At 33.4% G+C, this 19,297-nt stretch overlaps 1 long non-coding RNA gene across 1 annotated transcript; it reads right to left on the minus strand.

Moving 5' to 3' along the window:
* Positions 1–4,417: 4,417 nt before the first annotated feature.
* LOC136806106 (uncharacterized) lies at positions 4,418–11,976 on the minus strand. Its single transcript, XR_010846519.1, has 4 exons — positions 11,889–11,976; positions 9,948–10,203; positions 9,382–9,556; positions 4,418–6,614 (listed from the first exon to the last, which is right to left on the minus strand). It is a non-coding gene; the product is annotated as an uncharacterized lncRNA (long non-coding RNA).
* Between the last annotated feature and the right edge of the window lie 7,321 nt (positions 11,977–19,297).

Genomic DNA, 19,297 nt, shown 5'->3' on the forward strand with positions numbered 1-19,297 from the left:
CATTATAGCGTTTTGATAATGAACCCCAAAATCAAATGTATCGATATTTGGTTCAAGTCTTTTTTTTCTCTCTCTCTCTCTCCACCTCTTTTTCACCTTTATCAAGGAAATTACGAGTTAAAACTTTCTTCACACTTTTTTCCTGTTTAAAATAACAATGAAGGTTTTTGCCCTTCCAACCAACAAACAAACCAATAAAAAATATTTTTGCACCAATTTCAATAATTTGTAATCTTTGACACTACAGTAGTGTAAATGTTTTAAGGGGCTAACCAAGCCTTCTTTAATAATTCAGTATGAAAAATAATAACAACTTTATTTTGTTATTCCCATAAGACGCACTAGAAAATAGGAATATTTTCTTTATTTTGTGTGTTTTGGAAGTAAAAAAAGGGAGCAGTACAATTTCGACTCCCTTTTCGTTCTTTCTCTACAAAGTATCCAGGAACCAGCTATCACTTTCAAGAGATCTCATTAGATTATTGGTGTAGAGGAGAGAGGATATATTTTCCAAGTTTTTTTTCCATTCACCTTTTATAAATGTCAAAAAGCCAAAAAAAAACCACCTGCCTCTACTAATTTTCACTCTTTTTCAATAAAAATCTTCCCTCTTTTTTCCTTTCTTTATTATATTTTTTAAACATATTTTTCATGTTTTTGTCTATATGTAATTCTTCTATTTCTTTTTCGATTTTAACTTTTTCTGCCCTCTCGCTCGATGCTACGACCAAAAATTTAAATTACAAGGCTCAAATTCTTCGCTTTTCTTTTCTTTTTAATCAAAAAAATTTCTTTCAATTTTCTCTATTCTTATTTTAACTTCTCGTACCCCTATCAGATACACACATTTTTTACAAGAACAATTTAATAAGAACACGAGACTTAATTTTGACAAGCGCCTAAGAATAAATCAAGAACAAACTGAACCTCAAATCGCAGGAATGACAAAGGGAATGCTGATTTTAGAATTTAAAGTTTCAAAATGTAAAGGGATTAACATATTAAGAACATCTTAAAAACATGTAAGTCTGAAACACACGATAAAATGACCCAGACAAAATTTTATTGAGTCTTATAGAAAGTGTTTTTTCAATAATCATTTTGTGATAGAAAATAAAGAATAAAATGAAAAAACCACAGTTAACTGCTAAACATTTGGCTAAAAAACTGTATTGAACAAACACAAAAAGCCTGAACAATAAATGCATTTTGCTTTTCACTTAGATATATGTTCGAGAAAAAAAACAGAAACAGCTGAAAAAATATTTTCCCTAAAAGATTTCATCAATATTTTTTCACTTGTTAGTTACCTTGGCCCTATTTATTGATAGTTTTTAAAGATTTTCATTATGCGAAAAGGGCGAGGTTTTAGTAATACGTAGCCTCTTTATAATTTTCGCTTAGTCTAGACACACATGTTGATATGTTGGCGCTAAAACTTCTCATAGTAAAGATCTGAACCGAGTATTCATCCAAAATCTCGTTGCCTTAAATCAAAAACGAAAACGAAAGCGACTGGTTTCTCATGAAATTCCCCGAATCGGGAATAATAATTAGTATACGTAATCACATGATAACGAGTGCAATTCGAGAACGAATTGATGCACGAGTGATTTTTTGTTATTAATTTTCCGAGTCCGAAAGGACGAGGAAAATTCGAAACAAAAAAATTACGAGTGCAATTTTCGAATTTCTACGTAAGCCCTGAGCGGCCACAACGACAACAATTTCTCACAACAATATTTCAAACTCTCACAACGATATTTCAAACTCTCACACCAGGGAGGGCAGTGGGTTAACCAACTGACGGTATGTGCGGCGAAAAAAAATGGCTTTTAGAACCGCACCCTTACAGTGCAGAATTTAATCGGTGAAATGTGAAGATTTTCGGGCAAAAATTTGCAATTTTTCTTATAGATTTGCTGAAATTTCCACCCATACAGTGTATTTATCAAAAGTCCACCCTTACAGTGTATTTCTGCTATTTAAAAAACACACCCTTGACCGCTGCACATACCCGTCAGTCAATTTGCCTGACTGCCCCCCCCCAGGCTCTCACAACAATATTTCAAACTATCGACAACAACATCAAAATTTTCACAACAATATTAAATTTCTCACAACAGAATATTAAAATTTTCACAACAATATCAATTTCACATGCCTATTTCTTACAACAGAATATTAAAATTTTCACAACAATATCAAATTTCTCACAACAGAATATTAAAATTTTCACAACAATATCAAATTTCTCACAACAGAACATCAATTTTCTCACAACAATATGAAAAAACCGAAGAAATCTAAAGTGCTCTCTCCCTCAGTGATTTATCTCTACGTCTTGTTGATGATAAAGAATTTCCCGTGAGGACAGGATCTTAAGTTACAACACACGTATAGGCGCCTTGTGTTATCATAAAATTACAGAGTCTGGTAATAGTCGTCATGGAGTGAACTACTGCATGGAATGTGGGGAGGAGACTGCAAGTATTTTCTATTCAATCTTAGAAGTTGGTCCTTGTCCATACCGTCCATAAAGCCCATGTTACTTATGGTTTCTCTGGAAGTTAGAAATTCTCTATACAATGGATAACCTTTTTTCCTATCGTTTATAAGGGAACGACCCGAGGGGTGGGGGGTACGTAGGAAAAAATGGATGATGGGTATGTGCGGACGGCAAGGGTCGTTTTTTTACCTTTCAAAGTCTCTCTAAGGGTCGGAAAATTCAGGATTTTTAGGAAGTTTTTTGATTTCCAGAGAAAAAATTGTAATAAAGTCTCTCTAAGGGTATGACATTTTTCTAAAATCCGAGCTAAAATCGAAAAAAGGGTCACCTTTTCAGCAAAAATCAGTCTCTCGAAGGGTCGGTTTTTGGAGGTCCCGTCCGCACATACCCCTTATTCGCCAACCCTAGTACCCCCCCCCAGGGGAACGACTACCAGACTCTATGTAATTTTATTGTAATTATGCAACCTATTCAATCACTAGGTGAAATCCTCGTAGTCCTATATGTGTAGAAACTTAAGGTCCTGCCCTCCCGGAAGATTCTTCATCATCATTAACAAGACGTAAAGAAATCACGGACGGAGAGAACACTTTAGATTTTTTCCATATTGTTGTGAGAATTTTGATATTCTGTTGTGAGAAATTTGATATTGTTGTGAGAACTTTGATATTGTTGTGAGAACTTTGATATTGTTGTGAAAATATTGATATTGTTGCAAGAATATTGATATTGTTGTGAAAATTTTGATATTCTGTTGTGAGAAATTTGATATTGTTGTGAAAAGTTTGATATTCTGTTGTGAGAATTTTGATATTGTTGTGAGAATTTCCATATTCTGTTGTGAGAATGTTGATATTGTTGTGACAATATTGATATTGTTGTCGATAGTTTGAAATATTGTTGTGAGAGTTTGAAATATTGTTGTGTAACCACTCAGCCCGCACAATTTTTTGCACTACTTTTTCCCCGTCAGGAAAGTAAATTACACTGAAAGTTTCACATTTTTCTCTTCTCTTCATGTTTTTCTTTTATTGTTTTTAAGATTTTCTTTCTCACAAAATGAATTTCGAATGCAATTAAACGTTCGATAAAAAAATGTAACAAAAAACATTAAAATCAATTTTGTAAACATTAGCGCCTCATTGAAGACTGTGATTAACGATTAATTGCTCTCTTTGAAGGCGCGCCAAAGAAGAAAAAAATAACTCATCGTGCGATTATGATAAAAATCACATGTGATTGTAGTAACTTACGCATATCCAGGCAGAGCAAGAGGAATGGCAGATGAAATATATGTTAAAAAACGTTTAGCTTGGTTCCGGGTTGAAAATAGAGTAATCATAGCCCATTTCAAAGGCTTGATTTTTTACAGAGTAATTCAAAATGACCAGTCCGGAAACCTAAGCAACATACACATTTTTTTATAAGAGCATCCAAACTTTTTGAAGCTTTGGGATGTTCTTCTTTTCGTCTATTCTTTTGAGTTTTAAGCCTAAAAATGTTCTTAGTATGTTCTTATTTTTGCCTTTTTTTGTGTGATTTTGTCTATTTTCCTATGAAATTCGATGTTCTAGAGTCTGCAAAGCCTTAGAATGTTCTTAACTTGTTCTTAATATTTTGGCCATCGAAGCCTTATGGTCTTATAAAAAAACATGCAGAGATTTAAGAAAAACGTGTAATAAAGTGCGAATTTATTTATTATTCATCAAATAACAAGTGAAAAATGATTATAAATAGTATATATTTTACAATAATTTTAATAATAATTAAAATTTTGATTATAGGGGTGGTAAAACAGGGTGAAATGCGACATGACGATCCAGGTCTAATGATACCGGCGAGTACAGGAATAAAAAAAACGATAACATTTGATAGATGTATGTCACAAAAAGAATACCTTACCCTTACAAATTCAAAATTGCCTAAAAAAAGTTTTAATAAAACGTATAAAAAAATCTTCTAATTTTGGCTCACTGAAACTAATTTTTGAATGTGACTTCTGCTGCTCTGGCAAAATTTATGTCCCCTAAAATCGTAATAAAAACAGTGCAAAAATTAGAAATACTGAAAAACAAGATAAATAGTACATTTGATAACAACAACAAAAGACGCAAATAAAACAGGTTTGAATAAACCGCCAGGACTGTTTCTAATTTGCCGACCAATAATTTTCCCCTCAAATATTTCATGGAAAGAAATTATATTACTTCACTAAATGTTACATAAGTGGTCAAAAGTTTTACTGTAAAGAAATGAGGTAGCCTGGATAACCATGAAAATATAAACGACTGGACATCCATCTCCTTTGTCTTTTTGTAGAAAGGGCTGCTAGCTTCGTTGCCGCCTCGTTAAAAGCATAAAATGAAACAATAAATTTTGATGATATACCACTCGGGAATACCTTGCTAACAACGTCAAAACTTCGACAAAAGTCTCTGTTGTTCTACTCTTCTCAAGTCTTTTATCTATATCATAGCAAAGATAACAGAGGCATAATAATCGTCAGCTTGTCAAAACTGCGACTAATATTTCTAAATTTTGATATAAAAGTGTCGAATAATTTTAGAGAGTGTCACATTCTAATTTTGGTATTCTTATGACACAGGCTCTCAACTTTAGCAAGCTATTTTTTTCAAGTCATCAAAAAATTTATTGGAGTGACAAAAGGGATTCAAAAGTATACACGCAGTTGAAATTCTGCATTTCAGAGTTGAAAAATGCTGATAAAATATATTGCAAACTTGTGAAAAAAATTTAGAATAATTTTTTGTGCATTAGGAGTAATGTTCAAGCTCTATCAATCCTTTTACCTAAATAATTTAAAGAAATAAAATTATGACGGAATATTGTCGGATTTTTCATACCAATTTTGAAATACAGGCGGCAACGAAACTCGCTTCAAAGAGACAATAAAAGATAGATGTCCAGTCGTTCATATGTTCATGGGATAACCAAGCTCTAAATGATTTTCTTATTTTGATATTTCTGCTAATTACAGGCTGTTCCGTTTAGAGTGTTGTAAACCCAAGGTCGGCAAATTTTCAACTTCGCGAGATATTAGAATTAACAAAGTACGCTTTCACTTTCTTCTGATAAACCAAAAACATCACAAATATGAAAAAAGTTTACAACCTGAATATTCAGGCTAGAAATGAGGACAAGAGAAAAGTTCTTGAAGTTGGTGAAAAATGCTTCATCCCATCAACCAGAAAACCTTTTCGTGCCGCCACATAGCTTGTATACACGTTTTCTTTATAAGAACATCTAAAATCTTTTGAATCATTTGGATGTTCTTAACTTTTTGAGTTTTAAGCTAAAAAATGTTTATAATATGTTTCTTCTTTTCACGGTTTGCCTAAGAAAACGGGTATCTTAGAGTCCACAATTCCTCAAAATGTTCTAACTTGTTATTACAAACTCTAGGCATCAATGGTCAAAACATAACGAACATTTTTAGTTAGTTTTTTTTCTCAGGAGATTGCATATCATACTCTTCACGGGGAACAACACAAAAGATTAAAATTTCAATTTATGAAGTAAGATTAATAAGGCAACTATTAACTGAAGGGACACTAAAACTTGTTCGAGTTAGGGAAGTACACGCTTTTTTTTACAAGAATGTTGTTAATCCATTTCATCATGATATGCTTAACTCTTTTGGGAAAATCATCCTAAGATATTCTTACAACATTCTTAGGTTGAGATCCTAATTGACAATTTATAATTTAAAATGGTCTAAAAATGGCATTCTTAGCTTGATTAGCAAAATTCTATGATGGTGATATTCTTAGCATATTCTTATTTTTTGGCCATTTTCGTCATGGACATTCTTATAAAGTGTATTCTTATATAAAAAAGCGTGTATTCAAGTTTATGAGTTTCCACAAATTGAGAACAATTTAAAAACATTTTTAGGCTTAAAAACATCGTAAGACGTCAAAAATTTTGCATGTTCTTATTTAAAAAAACCGTGTATCTAGACAACACAAAAGCCATCAGCATTTGTTGTCCCTTTACATCTACATTCTGCTGAGTCAGTACGATAATCAGGAACACATTCGTACTTTGTAGTGTTTAAGCAGTAGTTTGGATAAATGCAGCGGTTCTAAAAAAAAAGTACACGAATTTCCTATCATTAGATTCATGTAAAAAAGTCACGAAAAACGTCGAGTAAAGCTCTGATTGGCGGAAAATTGCACACATAAACATTTTTTCTTCTTCTAAATGACTAAAGTATGCTGGGGTGACTCCAACTCCAATGCAATCCACTCATGATAGAGATACTCAGGTAACTTAATGCATGTCCCAAAATTGCATTAATTTTTCCGCCCCCAGTTCCAGTTCATAAACCATAACAAATTATATATTTTTGCCACTGCAGGGAGCCTAAAGCGACCGAGGATGGCATTCATAGCTTCACGCATAAGGAAGCTGGGCAAACATCTCATAATTTTGCGTTTGCGTTTGCGCGTTTTTCAGTATTTTAGTTCCGCTTAACGGTAGCATTCTTATCTTACGGTCTCTCTATTGTTTTATCATCATCAAAAAGACTTTACCGGAATCTTTTTGATCTGATTACTCATTTTGAAATCTCAGTTTGTCTTTTTCTTATCCCTGGAGAGTTAATGAATCTAAGGAAATTCCCTTTTCTTGGAAATTCCCTTTTCATACCACAAGTAGTTATTAAGCGCTCTTCATTACTCTACTCAAAGTATTCGAACAGTTATGTTGCTAAACGTGTACATTAGAACATTAGTACAATAACACACGAAGAGCAGTATCTTCAGATATACGCGTTTTATAGGAAAAACCATGAAGTCATATGATTCTGGCTGGGCTGCTCTTAATTTTATATGAGTTTTTCAGGCTTAAATGTCAATATTAATAATGAAAATGGTCACCTGTACTTCTCAGTAATTTCTGAAATCTGAGGCGCAGATTTTTCTTAATTTGTTTTTAGGTTTTGGCCAAATTTCAGCCTCGTATTCTTATGAAATTGTTCTTATAAAAAACGTGTAAGACAAGGTACGGATGTCACTCTAAGTAGACTGTAAATCACTCCCTTGACACATTTGTTAGCATTTAAAAGAATTTTGTCTCAGATGAGAGGTCACTCTTAGCAAAAATTTTTGTAGGGCTAAGATCATTCCTTTTGAACGCAAATTTAACTCTATGTGTTCGTTTTGCTGCGGTGGCACCTTAATGAAAGTTATGGCTAGTTGGGATCGTAATTGGATGTAGAATATCAGATTCGGTGTTACTCAAATTTTTTCTCAGTATAATTAGAGATATTTTAAGAAAACCTGCTATGACGTCATAAATACAAAAAGTTCAATATCTCAAGAAATATAAATCAAAACTTTATGAAATTTGGACCAGTGATAGAGCACATTAAGATGATTCAAAAAAGGTTTAAAATATTTCCCAAAATTGATGACGTCAGCAGAAATTGCAGTAATTCAAATTTTTGCAATAAAATGCTGACATCAGCTAATTTTCATTTTTTTTGAAACATTTCTCCTCCTCTTGATGAGTTCTATCATTGGTCTAAATTTCATAACGTTTCGAGCATTAGTTCTTGAGATATTCAACTTTTTTAAATAATGATGTCATGAATAATGACGTCATAATTAGGTTTTGTTAAAAAAACTCTAATTGTGCTGAGAAAAAAGTCACACCAAATCCAATATTCTATATCCAAATACGCTTCCAAAAATGTATAATTTGTTATGGTTTAAGGGCTGGAGTTGGGGCGAAAAGAAAAAGTAGATTTTGAATAATTTGGGAAATGCATTAAGTTACCCGAGTACTCATTTATACATCAAAACAAGCGTATTCCGATGTACATTAATAAAATTGCTGTGTTGAAATTGAATTTTTTTGCACTCAATAAAGTTATTACCCAAAAACATGATTTTTGACGTCATTGAATATCAAAATCACTTCAAATTTTCACCAAAATATTGATTCAAATAGAAAAATTTATAACATTTTTGATGACGTCATCAGAAATCCTAATTTTTGATGTCATCAAAAATTTTGTCATCATTATGACGTCAAAAACCATGGTTTTGGGTAATGACTTTTTCTGAGTGCAAAAATCGGTATACGCTGCTTTGGACTTCTTTTAATGTATGAATGAGTATCTCCATCCAACCTTGTTCCCTGCGTATTATCAGCTTTTTGATGCTTACTGATAGCGCTAGATAATATTCTCTGGCGTCAATCATTAACGTAAATAAAGCCTAGGATACACGGGGACGAGGTTGTATCTCCATCATGAGTGCAATTGGGTTGCATTGGATCTTTGAAAAGTTGGACGTACCGTAACTCACTCAAGTGAGGTAATCTTTACATGTCTCAGCCAATCAGAGCATAACTCGACATTTTTTGTGGCTATTTTACTTGAATCTGCTGATAGGAAATTTCAAATATTTCAACAGAGAGATGATACTGACCGATATAAATTTGATTTATATTCTAAGCAATAGTATTTCAGTATTTTAATATGGAGATACAAACAAACACTCTAATTTGACTCATCGAAAAATTATGTTTACTATAAGAATACACAATTAATCTTTATCTTAATCTTTAATCTTTACACACCTGTCTCACTGCTCCGGTTAATTTTTTCCCACAGTGGGGATAAAAATACTTTTGTTCTAAGCTGTTTAAAAAAATCCATTGGGAATGGTTTTAGAATACAATTTTTACATTGAATTTCGAATGGGAACGAAATCAAAGTCAATTTCCCAGTGGGGCTGAAATTGTAGGGTATTTTTCCCACCAGGGACGAAATTTTGACAACATTTTCGCTAAATCTGAGGTCACGTCATTACATTGAAAGGTTGTGTATTAACTTGACTCACCCATCTGACATAAAAATCATAATCAGGATTGGCTATGAGGTGACCCGCGCCTTCTTCGTAATGTGTTCTAGAGAATAGTTCACATTTGAGGGGAAAATTATCTATTCTCATCTGAATTGCGTTACAATTTTCAGTAGATCGACATTGATGCATGCACGTATCCAGATCAACAGTACTATAAGTAAGAAATGAAATAAAACATGTGAATGGGGATATACTTAGTTGGAAACTACACCATATACCCCTCATGCTCAGTCATTTGTTTAGTCATTTCCTGTCGACCAATGCGATCGATCTGGTAGTTTTTAATTTGTGAGAACTTAACTTGCCCGAGATACGGTCCGCAAACAATATTGTCGAATACTGTTCGTATCGTCAATAGCGAGGTTAAATATAAGGGCGGGGGGTGTGTTCGTCGCCACGAACAGAATATTTAATAGGGTTAGTGAAAATCTTAAAATTCGTTAGCCTGAATATTTTTCGTTCATCGCAGTGATTAACTCACTAATGTATTGTTTAGTCTTCAAAATAACCCTTCATACAATCATCACCCAAATAAAACTTACTCGAAATTTGAACCACCAATCGAGGGTGAGGAATGACCAAACCGTGTTTTCTCATATTTCTTGAAGTTCATCCATCCCACCCAAACTCTTTTGAAATCGACTTTGCCATTTCAAATCTGTGTTTTTTGTCATGTCAATGGGTGGTGGCTCTTGTGTGCACACTGAACCAATACGAATGAAAGCAATAAAATGTATGATGAGATTCCATTGATTCATTGTGATTCTTTTCAGTGTTTGAACCACCTTTGAAGATAACCTGGATGGAAAGTAACCGCAAAATTAGATAAATAATTTACAAAATTTCCAGGTTTACCTTCTTTTATAACAATTTGGTGTTTCTTTTTTCATTTCATCATGGACATTCTTAAAACTTTTAGGTCAGGATCGAAATTCAACATAGAATTACACATTGTAATATTACATTCAAAACCATAAAATGGCATTTTTAAGAAAATTTTGAGCCTTATTTGGAGATAATTTGCAGTTTAATTCATACTTTGAAAATGGTAAGTTTTGCGATCTTTTTTTTCACGTTGGTTCCTCCGATCACGCAATCACGCACTTTAAAATCCTAAATCACGAAATCACGAACTTGGAAAAACGCCAATTACGCCATCACGAAAACTGCTGGGGGCCTCAATTATATACGGTTGAAAAGATAATTCAGAGCATTGATTTTTAGGAGAAACCGTTCTAAAAATTTTAGAAAATGAAGATGAAAAATGAAGAAGAAAATGAAACTCCTTAAAGGCTAGGAATTCTATTTTTGTACAGAGGTGTTTTGGAGCCTCCTGATTGGAGTCATACAAATATTTTCCCCTTAAAATTCTTGCACTGAAGATTAGATTAGCTTGTTGGAGTCGAATAACCCCGTTTGGCTGTTTTTTTTTCTCACTCATTTGGGTAACCTTCTAAAGTCTATCCACGATAAGTGTGCACTAAATTTTGCTTTGCTTGTTATTTCTCAACCAATGCTTCGATCTTAAAAAGTTTGGTACCGTTGGGAAGGTTGGAAGGAGCTTATTAATTTACAGTTAGTTTTTTCTGTTAAACTTGAAAAGAATATGAAGAAAAATGAAGAAGAAAAAATTCAAGTTCGTATATAAGATAAGATAAGATAAGAAACCACTTTGTCACCCCCGGAATTTTACATTGTGTAAGAAATTTCTTTTCAGAAAAATCAGCCAATCTACTTTACATTCTGTTGAATATTGCAAATTTCAAATTATATCTCCTAGTAAAAGTATATATTTTTAAAATCGCCAAGCACTAAGCTTTCCAAAGATGTAAAAATAACGTTTTACGACCTACGCTTCAAATTGGTTGAGAAATAACAAGCAAAGAAAAATCTAGTGCACACTTATCGTGAATAGACTTTAAGACCTTTAACTTTCTATGCAATAACGTGAAAAGTAATTGCATATTCATGATATTCATGACGTAATGTTTTCTACGCAGAAATACCCCGGTTTTAGCCAGTAGTGGCAAATTTAAAGTAGACAAAAGTTGTACAAAATTTGCCACTACTGGCAAAAACCGGGGTCTTTCCGTAGAAAAGATTACGTCATGAATATCTTGAATAAGAATACTTTATATATCCGGAAACAAGAGGCTTCAAAATACCTTTGGTACATCTTCATCTTCTAAAACCTTTTGAAAAAGCTTTATCAAAAACTATAGTGCTCTGAATTATCTTTTCAACGGTATATGATTTGTTAGATTTGATGAAAAATGGTAAGCACAATAAATATTAGTGCACTAAAAGCGAATGCAATGAATCTTTTTTTGCATTCACGTTATCGATGATTTCAAAGGAAGAATTTTAAAGATTGTGAGAAACTATATTACAAAAACATGTGTTAATAAATTCTATAATTAATACAAAATATCCGCGAAATGAAATACAATATTTGTTGAAGAAATATTAGTCATAAAACATACCTGAAATTTTTTTCACGTTAAAGTTTCCGGAGACATCAATGATATGTAAAAATCGTGATAGCAAGAAAAATAAAAAAGGAAAATTAGTATGACAAAAATTTGGTCATTCATCAATGGACAATATCTTCTTTAAAATTTCATCAATAATGTTCGGAAAAAATGTATTGAGTGTATTGATCATTCTTCCATTTCAACTGGTAAAGTATTCCCTAAGCGACCATGCTATTTATATCTCATTTCATATTCAGTTTATTATATCCTTTTTTTTCTTGAACTTCATTGCGCATGCCCAAATAGCGACCATGTGATACGAGATCGAATTTTATTTGTATGTAGAAAACAACTTTCCCGCATTCTTTTGGCAAGTTTTGGTAAAAACCTTAATCCTTTTTAGTTAACTTAGTGATTTCTTGATCTTGGAAATCAGCAGGAGCAGCCAGCGGTGGAATTTTTCAAAATTTCTGTTCTTTTTTTCTAGGAGAGGGAATTTCGCAGTGAAATTACATGATTGTAAAAAGGTCTCTCTAAGGGTAAAACTTCAAAGATTGAAGAAAATTTTTCAAAAAAGTCTCTCTAAGGGGCACTTTTTCACTAAAATTTGGTCTCTCTAAGGTTCGGTTTTCGAAGTTCCGGTCGGTACAAACCCCTCGTCCACCAACCCTAGTATCCCCTCCCCCGGAAATAGTGAAACAGACCGCTGAGAACAGTGCTATTGTATCAGCTGAAATTTCATACACTTTCGCCTCTGCTTCTGCTTCGATCAACTTACTAATGGTCGGTAAGGTAGTATTGACATGGGTTGTCTATACGACTACATAACAACTAAAAATGTTGGTATTGTTTTGTTTTAAAAATTTAAATTCTGTCTGAAATAATAAGTCCAATATTCTATCATATTTGAAGCATCAGGACATTGAATGCCCTCCAAAATATTAACTCGCCACCCAACAACGTGAGAAGAAGATACATAAGAAAAACGTAATGTGACGTAGTGCAAAAGTATTGGAATCGAAATTTGTTAGATTATTCAACCGTTCACTTAAGGCTCTGACCATAGTCGGAAAATTGATTTTAGTATTTGAACATAAAAGTTATGTTTTAGCATGGAGGTATAAAGAAACAGGAGAAGTATGCTATTGTAACCATGCTCGCCCTACGATTAAAAAAATTACGAGGTATGCATGCTCATAATCTCATACATCGTGCATTTTTAATGAGCTCTTTTGTTGATAGGTGAAATCTTATTGGCTAACTTAAGTGTTGGAAATAAGATGAGACGAGATTCATTGTTTCTGACATTGGTGTAAGAAAATATTTGGATTAAAAAAGGGCCTGTAAACTTTGCAATCCTTCATCAAATGACAAGATTTTTCGATCAACATTTTCTTCAAGGTGAACTCTATTGCTTAATACTTTCCTCCAAATTTCCCAAAATCTCCAGCGACTTTTTGTCTACAAATTGGGGTCTGAAAATTGTGTGTGCTTATAAAGAACTTTTTATTTTCTGGCTGGAGAAAATATCTTTTCAAAACAAAATTTAATGGATGACAAAATTGAACGCAAACTTATTTCGTGGAGCTAAATTTTATTTTATTCTCGTATATTAGAAGGCTAGAAATCTTCGATGCTGATAGTAAGAATGTTCAGAGCAAACTTGAGTTCTACTAAAAAGTCGCATTTCATCGGGCGAGCCTAGAATTTCTTTTGATTTTTTACATAAAAGAAATCAAAAGACTTAAACGACCAATTACCGACAAATTCATCTCCTGTTTTTCTTTATACCTCTATGGTTTTAGGTTCTTTAACACTTTCAACAAAGAATTACCTTTATAAATTGCTTTTTAATCAAATCCCTTCAGAGTATTTAAGAATTTAATTGCAGAAATGACGTTAAGAACTTTAAAAAGACGTTAATAATATGTTGCATCACCTTCTTTTATAAAAAGTGCTAAGTTTTAATGGGTAATTAACCTTTTTGTTTCAAAATGTCTTTATACTGTCCACAAAGAAAATTGAACTATTTTAAATTTTGCGGAAAATTTTTCTAAAAAGATGTGTCAAAAGTTATGACTGTTTTTTTAAGCAAAATCCAGTTAAAAATTGATGAAAAACCACTATTTCGAAGATTTCGAGACAAAGAAGCATTTACAAAAAATTTCCGCAAAAATTTTTATTGTTCGGTAAAAGATACACCATCTACTGCAAAAAAATGTTCAAAATGTTTTTTCTTCGCCGGAACTAAGCTCTTCAAAGTTGAAATACTCTTCCTCGCAAAAGTCTTCATTTTCTTCTTCATCAAAATTTTTCAATGCCATTTTTGAATTTTCAGATCCAGGAATAGTTTGTCTAACAGAAAATGTATAACATGCCATAGTTTTATTGGTTACATCAGTCAGAAAACACATTTTAAACACGGCAATTATGAAAAATTCGCCATGGTCAGAGCCCTTAACTTGATTAGTTGATTCTGCTCAAGTCCTGATATTAAGTTGTTGATTCTCTATAACTCGAACTTGTACGGGAAACACCAATTTGTTCGAAAAAAAGGAATTTCGAGGGAGTAAGGTTCATAAGGCATTCTGTTAAATGAAGGGACGAGAAACTTGTTGAGTTAAAAAGACATTCGAGTTATAGAGGTTCGAATTAAAGAGACTACACTGTATCTTCAAATAGTTTTTCACTATTTAGAGACATCCAATTCGAAGAATAGGGAAAGCGAGACATCATTTACATATAGCCTCATTGCCAAAGCTGGAACGGTACTTCGATGAAAACAGTTTGTCGGAACGTACGATTCACCTTCAACATCAGAGCAAACCAATTCGCCATTGAAAAAGTATAGCCCGAAGGTATGTTTTTAAAGGTTTCTTATCCGGGGGGGCTGCTATGGGTTTGTAAGCTGACGTATAAGTGGCGCCCGATTTTCGACCCTCGGACCCTTAGTGGCACTAAAAAAGGAGGGAAAACAGGGAAATTTTGTGAGTTTTACGACCCTTATACGGCTATAGTGATTCAAGTTACGGCATTTTGTTCTGCAAATTACTAATCTACGGAATTCCTTAACATCTATTGAAGCAATGACGTATATCATTCAAACTTCTCACATGTCTTCACAATGGACCAATGGTAACGTAAACCGTAATTACGATCAATGAAGTATTTAGTACCGTACTGATTGCGCTAATTCTGTTGTATATTTTAGAACAAAATTTTACACATATCTTAGTATCCGTAAGACTCTGCTTCATACGTTGTTGACGAGAGTTACGTACGAAAAACGTAAAATCACGAAGCCGCTCTATGACCCTTTACAAACAAAACTTAGAACTGCTTTAATTCAAGGAGAAATTCGTCCAACAAGTCCAGATTTGGCTTGAACACGTAAGGTGTGTATGAAAATCTTTTCAAAAGATTAATTCGCCACCCACCAACATAAGAAGATACATAAGAAAAACGTAATGCAACGAAGTGCAAAAGTACAAATCTGCGTTTCTCTACAACAAATAAGTCTCACAACATGAAAGATTGCACAAGGAAGACCATTTGCAAGGAAAAGTCACATGCGAAATTTCATATAAATGCAATGCTGTAATCGGGATTTACGTTAGCCAATACTAGACGTCACGGCTTTTTTTTCTCTTCACATTAAAAAACGAGTTCAAAAATTCCGGCTTTTGATGAGATGCTCCATAGAGTTACGTTGGAATTACATAAATTACAACCATTGTAAATCCTAACATGAATTTTTGCACGTATCTTACTATGGGACTTATTCGACCAAATTTCGATCCTACTCTTCACTTGCTTATTTGCTTTCCCCAGGTTTCTTACATATAAAGAACAAGGTAGGCTACGTCCTACCTTCCTTCGTTTCGAGTGTAAAACTCCTACTCTTCGGGGTATGAGCACTGCTCTTGCTTTGAATATTGAAATTCTCCGGATACATTGCATGCGCACTGAGGTTTTAATAAAACAATAGAGAGTTTCGAAACCTAAGCCAATCAGCTGTGTTTTAAACATTTTTTTATTTGAAATCTCTATTGATAAACATCTATTTTGAAAGTTGTCTATTATGTTTAAACCTATTAATAAGCAATTTCGTCTATAGCAGTGCCTATAGACCAGGAGTAAGGCCTAAATGCCTGGAGCCGTCTATTGTGTAGACTACTTCAGTTCCCTTTTTCATTATTCTGCTCACATCAGTCAAATAGAAAAATGGTAGAAGTGTATCTGGATACGATATTGACGGATTCTTATAACTACTTAAACAGACAAAATTGATTGGAATATAAAGCGGTTGGACATTAATAAGAAAGTAATAATAGTTGCTTAATAGCATTAAAATGAGAAATAGAAATAAAGCCTCTTTATGTCATGAAATGGTTGGAAATAAATATGCTAATGCAATCACATTTAAAACTTAGCAGTGTATTTGATGAAGTTTTTCTCTATTTTGTTGTTTTCAAAAAGAGAGCATAGAGGAATTGGTGGTATGATGAAAGATTGTTATCATCCATGCATTTTTTGAAGAGTTATTTTTATAGAGAGATAACATTAATTTTTGGTTAAAACTAAGATTTTAGTTAAGAGTTTATATTTGAGAAAATACAAGTGAGAATGAGGGCAAGGGGGTGTAAAAATGTAAAAGTAAGCAAGCTCTGGAGGCTAAAGTCGGTTTGAATTTACTAGAAAATAGAAGGATTCTTATTTACCTATCAGAAAATACTTTAAAGTCTGTCTCAAAAGCATATGGACACTTTACTTTTTTGACAATTTCTCAGCATATATATTATATAAAATAGTACACTATAGGAAAGATTTTTACAAGGAGAATAATTTAAAGGTTATTGCAAAATTGAAAAATTAAGATTTTTTTTACCGGCCTAAATATTTCATTTCAGATTTTTAAGAATATTTGAACGTTGCTGATTTCAAATTTGTGTTTATATTTTTTGTATCAAGTTGCAAAATAAGCTTTCACTTTGGTCTCTACTCAAATATTTTGAGATACACAGAGTTTTCACACCGGAGTGAAATTTCATGCCTGTCTTTTTGACCGAAGTGAAATCACTCCGGAGTGAAGTTTCACTTCACTTCACCCGTGTATACAACATGTGAGGTTTGTGAATAGACCTAAGTGTTTTCACTTCACTTCACTTCGGCTACCCGAAGTGAAACAGTACGTGTAACCACCCCCCGGGAATAGAAATTCTATTGCTCCAAGGTTAAAAAATCCAGTGGGAATGGTTTTGGAGTACAATTTTTAAACATTGAATTTTGAATGGGGATGAAATCAAAGTCATTTTCCCAGTGGGGCTGAAATTCCAGGGTATTTTCCCACTGGGGACAAAACCCACGAAATTTTCGCCAAATTTCCCAGTGGGGGGGGGGGGGTTTGTAGGGGTTCGAAATACCGTTTTCCCGTCAAAATTTTTGCTGAATCCCGGAATCCCGAAAATTGGAAAAATAATGACACCGTCACACCGGCTTGTACAGGGCAAAGATGTACCTAAATGCCGTCACCGTCTGATAAAATACCGTTTTCCCGTATCTTTTTTCGTCAAATCCCGTAATACCGTACTAAAAAAGGTTTAATCCCGTCACACCGTAAAAGTACAAACCCCCCCCCCAGTGGGGCTGGGGTCCCAGTGACACAGGGGTGTGTAAGTCGAAGTTAACACAAGGCGGATATAAAGCTGTGAGAAAACAATCGCTTTGAGCTGTGGTATTGGGTTGAACCCATACACACACAACCTTTAGGTACCTTTAGCACCATAGCCGAGTGGTGTTACCTTTTTATATTTTAGATGCTCTTAAAGGGACATTAAAGTAGTAAAATGTAAACATTGCGTGAATCACGTGACATTAAAGAGAACAATAGACTAGTAAACTAGTCGGTTATTACTTATAATAAAACTGTCAATCAAATAATGTAAACACTAATTAAATATTCAGCGCGCATGAGAGAAAAGGAAAATAACCGACTAGAAGCTTCTTCCAACGCCTTTTTTTCTTCACCTAAATTCGTAAGGAGAGACATACAGATTTCTGTATGTCTGACCCGTGCGGGATTGCATTTATTTTTCTTTCTGTTTATTGCATTTTTGGAAATGCTCATTTATTTATATGTTCCCATATTTAATGTTACTATGAAATATCATTTAGTCAAAAAAGTTGGATGGATTCTCAAAAACCTAAAAAAGGTTGTAAAATTAAACAACGTTTTTTGAGGGAAGAAGCTTCTAGTCGTTGAAATTTAGAAAAGACACGCAACCTCACTTCTTCGATTCTTGATTTTTTTTGTAGATGGGTCTGTTTTCAACGACTAGTTTACTAGTCTAAGAGAACAATTAAAATCACGTGTCCAAAACAAACTTGTAAAACAATTGAACAATCAAAATTAGCCATATTTGGTTAGATTTTTTATTTTGAAATATGACATTTGTTTTGATTTTGTATCCGCTGCATACAGTTTGTTTACAAATTTCGCAAGTATACTGTTATGTCCCTTTAAAGCTCATCCAGAACTTTGATACAAAAGCAGAGAATATCATATTCATTCATTCATTGACATTATTAACTGTTATTGATTTGACATGACTTTGCCAAATTACATCAACACATCAATTATCCATCATGCACAGAAGAGAAAAAGAAACCTTAATACAAGAACATCGATTCCCAGAATATAAGAACAAGTTAAGCACATTTTCAGATTTCGCAGGTTGGTCTAAAGAGCGGGATGTTCTGGAGTTTTTATAAGATACTTCACTAATTGGTCATTAAAAGTAAAAGAGACGATGCGTTCTTTACAAAAAGTAACAAAATTGTTTTATGACAGGTTAACGACCAACCAAATCAAAAAAGAGCTTGTAAAAACTCCAGCTTGTCCCTAAAATGCAAGGTAGCCAATTGGGGTAGCCAATTGGACTAGGTTGTGGGGTAGCCGTGTATTTCACAAACCAGAGTAAAAAAATTAAACTTTTTAGCTGATAATCCTCTTCGAGCCAGGGGATTAAACTTTGAAAAAATATTCTAATTATTCATTTATGATACAGAAGATATTCAAAGATTTAACTTAACACGCATGGTCCGAGCTTGTTTCCTGCAATATTTGAACTTAGACCTTCTGATTAAATATAATTATCAAATGTAATTTCCTTACAAGGTGTGAATCCCTGAGTTACCATAGATGTAAGGCTTACACCAACTAATTAGGGATAATTAATTTACCTTAAAAGTAAATCATCCTTTGATGTTAAGATTACCCATTGTTCCAGATTGTTCTGGTTTTCATTTTAAGTTTTTGTTGAATGTTGGGGATCTAAAAATATTCTCTACTTTTCACATAAAAATGGTCTGGTCTGTAATTTTTCAGAGAGTGAGAGGAAGGAAAACAAAATGGCGAC

Source organism: Clytia hemisphaerica, unplaced genomic scaffold (genome assembly GCF_902728285.1).
Source record: "Clytia hemisphaerica strain Z4C2 unplaced genomic scaffold, Clytia hemisphaerica genome assembly, whole genome shotgun sequence".
Taxonomy (NCBI): domain Eukaryota; kingdom Metazoa; phylum Cnidaria; class Hydrozoa; order Leptothecata; family Clytiidae; genus Clytia; species Clytia hemisphaerica.